The sequence below is a fragment of the Dasypus novemcinctus genome, chromosome 8, assembly GCF_030445035.2.
Source record: "Dasypus novemcinctus isolate mDasNov1 chromosome 8, mDasNov1.1.hap2, whole genome shotgun sequence".
Taxonomy (NCBI): domain Eukaryota; kingdom Metazoa; phylum Chordata; class Mammalia; order Cingulata; family Dasypodidae; genus Dasypus; species Dasypus novemcinctus.
Window position 1 is genome coordinate 119,159,018 of NC_080680.1, and position 4,283 is coordinate 119,163,300.

The 4,283-nt window shown below is 40.4% G+C and overlaps 1 pseudogene; it reads left to right on the plus strand.

The window, feature by feature from the left end:
• The first annotated feature begins 3,208 nt into the window (after positions 1 to 3,208).
• On the plus strand, positions 3,209 to 3,862 carry LOC101412007 (polyadenylate-binding protein 2 pseudogene; annotated as a pseudogene).
• The last annotated feature ends 421 nt before the right edge of the window (positions 3,863 to 4,283 follow it).

Genomic DNA, 4,283 nt, shown 5'->3' on the forward strand with positions numbered 1-4,283 from the left:
TGCCATTGGCAAGAACAATCAGAAAAAGAATTGGAGCAGAAAATCCTGAGAATTCTTTATTTGAATGGACTACATTATTCAAAGTATTAGAGAATTAGAAATGGAGACAGAAGAGAAACAGTTGGGTGCTAGAATTCAGAACTGGACTGGAAGCTATAAACACTAACCTGCTCTCTAGTGGCTAATCTGAGAAGACAGCTCAACACATAGAAGGACAGTGAGAGGAACCGGAGGCAATCTTTATGTCTGGATATTGGGATATTTCATTATTCACTTCAGCAAAACACAGCAACATCATAGGGATGATGAGAACTAATTCAGATCAAAAGAAAAGAGAAGATCCAGCTACAGGCTCAAAGGTCAAGACATGTCTCAGGATTAACAACCTATATATACAAGCTAGAACCATAAAACTCCTAGAAGAAAATGTAGAGAAATATGTTCAAGATCTTGTTGTAGGTGGCAGCTTCTTAAACCTTACATCCAAAGCATGACTGACAAAAGAAAAAATAGTTAAATGGGACCTTACAAACTTGAACACTTTTGTGCATCAAAGGACTTTGTCAAGAAGGTGAAAATGCAGCCTACTCAATGGGAGAAAATATTTGGAAACCACATATCTAATAAGTGTTTGATATCAATTCTATATAAAGAGATCATACAACCCAATGATAAAAAGGCAAGCAACCCAGTTAGAAAATGGGCAAAAGACTTGAATAGACATTTATCCAACGAGGAAATACAAATGGCTAAAAACCACAGAAAAATATTCAACATCATTAGCTATTAGGGAAATGCAGATCAAAACAACACTGAGATGAAATTTCACACCTTATAGAAGGGATATTGTTAAGAAAAAAAAAGCCCAGAAAGCTACAAGTGCCAGAAAGGATGTGGAGAAACAATAACACTTCTTCCCTGTTGATGGGAATGTAGAATGTGCAGCCTCTGTGGAAGACAGTTTAGCCGTACCTTAAAAAGCAGTACCTTAAAAAGCAAAAAGTACCTTAAGAAGCAGAACATAGAACTGCTGCATGATCCAGCAATACTGTTACAAGGAATATATTCAGAAAATTTGAAAGCAAGGACTCAAACTGACTGGTGTTCATAGCAGTATTATTCCCAATTGCTAAAATATGGAACCAGCTCAAGGGTCTGTCAACTGATGAGTGGATAAACAAAACGTGGTATATGCATACAACGGAATACTAGTCAGCTGTAAAAAGACACGAAATTGGGATGCATGTGAAAACTAGATCAATCTATTATGGTGAGTGAAATAAGCCAGACACAAAAGGACAAATACTGTGTGGTCTCACTAATATTAACTATATATGATGAGTATACTCACAAAAGTAAACTGTAGAGTATATGTTACTAGGAAAAAGAATGTGAGTTGAGAATAGGAAATGATGCTAAATGTATGTAGTAGCGTCATTAATAAGGTTAATTGTAAAAATGTGGAAATTAATAGAGTTGAGAATAACATTATAATATAACACTGTTGCTTTATAAATGTGATTGTGGCTGAAAGGGGTAGTATGTAGAAGTAAATGTCAAATGAAACGAGAGTGATCTAGGGTATGTATAACAGTGATTTTAATAGTGGATGAAGATTGTGGTTAACAGTGCAAAGAATGCTCTTCTTTTACAAAGTGCTAAGAATATAGTAAAACACAGGAAAATTACAACTAATGTAACTTACAGATGATAGTTAACAGTAATATTGTACTATTTTGCAGCAATGACAAGAAGATATTTTTTCAATATTAAGGGACAACTGTATTGGGTGGTATAAGGGGATATGTGATTTTTCCTTTTGGAGTAATGAAACCATTCCAAAACTGACTATTGTGAGTGTACACTTTGAATGGATTGTGCAAACTATGGGACTATAAAACACAGGGAATCCAGGGGTAGATGGTGGACTGTGGTTAACAGGACAAATATGAAAACATTTTCTCCTGAATGATAACAACTATATATTACTTACATAGGATATTAAAAATTGGGTGAGTTGTGGGAAACATACACCACATGTAAAATCTGGGCTATAGTTAATAGGAACATTTTGATGATGTTCTTTCATAGTTTGTAATAGAAGCTTCAATACATTTTAAGGTGTTAGTGGTAGGAAGATGTATGGGAGCCTTTGTGATAATATGCATGTTTGTTTAGTAAATTTAAAATTTTACTATACATTCATTGCTTAAGTATGCCCATGTATGAATGATATACTTCAATGAAATCTTATTTAAAATAAAAAACTTTGGGTACATATTGTGACAGAACAGGAAGATTGTATGATTCTTTTTTTTTCTATGCCTTTTTAAAACAAATTTTTATATACAAAATTGTAATCATCCTTTATATACAATTTTCCTTTTATTAATTTGCCTAACAAAAATATTTTTGTATCTTATCATGCACTGTATAACTCTATTAATAGGTACATAATCTTCGGTTAGATGTAATCATACTTTAGTGTTGGTGTAATATTGGAATTTAGTCCTTTTCCAAATTTTAGTATTATACACAGTGTAATTTTTGTGTATCAAAGCAAGCTTTTTAATAGTTATGAACTGAGTGTTAAAAACTGGCTTTGAATTTCCTGCTTACTTTTTTTCCCCTTTGAGTTATTTTTTATTATCTTTTTTTTAAGATACATAGATCGCACAAAATGTTACATTAAAAATTTTAAGAGGTTCCCATATACCCAACTCCCCACACACTCCTCCCACATCAACAACCCCTTTCATCATTGTGACACATTCACTGCATTTGGTGAATACATTTTGTAGCATTGGGGCAACACATGGATTAATAGTTTATATTGTAGTTTACAGTCTCTTACTTTTAATTAGCTTCATGGTCAGACAATATACTTCTCTTTTAAAGCTTCCTTCTTCTCTAAAAAAGGATATAGATTTGAAAAGATCTATTTCACAGGACTGTTTGCCAATCAATGAGATGGGATGTAAAGGAGCCTAGCACTCTGCCTGTTACATAACCAAATGTTCTGCAAAAATAGGATTCCAAGGCTTTTTTTTTCAATCACATTTCCCATTGTTGGCTTGATTAGATTACGTTAGACGTCAATCAAATGCACAGGTCTTGATTAGGTTAAGAACCTCATAAAAGACCTTTCTCCCAGCAAAACTGCCATCATTTAGAGCTTGTCCGCTGTGTTCGACTTGAGTTCTCTCAGCTCTCCGAAGTTGAAATGGCTGACGAAATAATTTTAATCTCCTGCAATTCTGTTCCAAGTTCCCCAGATCTCAAGGAGCTGGAAGCGATCAAAGCTCGAGTCAGGGAGATGGAGGCAGAAACTGAGAAGCTCAAGAAGATGCAGGACGATTTAGCCAAGCAGATGAACACGCGTCGAGCCCCAGGCAGCGCGGGCCGGGCGCCCGCGTCCACGGAGGAGAAGATGGCGGCCGACGCTCGCTCCGTCTTCGTCGGCAACGTGGACTACGGCGCGACGGCCGAGGAGCTGGGGGCGCTCTTCCAGGGCTGCGGGCCCGTCAGCCGCGTGACCCTACTCTGCGACAAGGCCAGCGGCCATCCCAAAGGCTTTGCCTACGTAGAGTTCTCCGACAAAGAGTCCGTGAAGGCCTCCCTGGCCTTGGATGCGTCCCTTTTCAGGGGAAGACAGATCAGGGTGACGCCCAAACGCACCAACAGACCCGGCTTCAGCGCCGCGGGCCCGGGCTTCCCCGGAGCCGCCCGCAGGGCCCCGCGCGGCGGCGGTGGCGGCGGCGGCAGAGGCGGCCCTCGGTGCCGCGCGGCTTTCCACGGCAGGCCCCGAGGTCGGGGCTGTGGGGGCCGCGCGCGAGCCGCTTCGTGGTGGTCCCCTTACTAAAAAGAGCATGGCTTAGGAGGAGAGAGAGGAATCTGTGCAAAGAAGGAATAAAGAAAGAAAGATAATGCAAGATGGTTGATGTTTGTTGGAAAAATTATTTTTTTAAACGATGATATACCGTGGAAGGGAGATGAAGCCCGTAACAAACTGCTGAGGAGGCACCTGCTATGGGGAGCAGGGCAAGCCGGGGAGGAGGCACGGCTGTTGCTTCATTCACTCTGGGGATTACCGTGGCCACACCTCAGCTGCACAAGCTGCTCCCCATGTTTCCCTGTCCCACTTCCCCCCACTGGGGGCTGCTCAAGGGTAGCTGGGCATGGGTGGCAGGAGGGTTTTTCCCCCCACCCAGAGCCCTGGAAGGACACCGAAATGTTCAGCTCGTTGAGTTCCCTCTTTGCCCCTGCCTTTCTCAGCCCCCTTC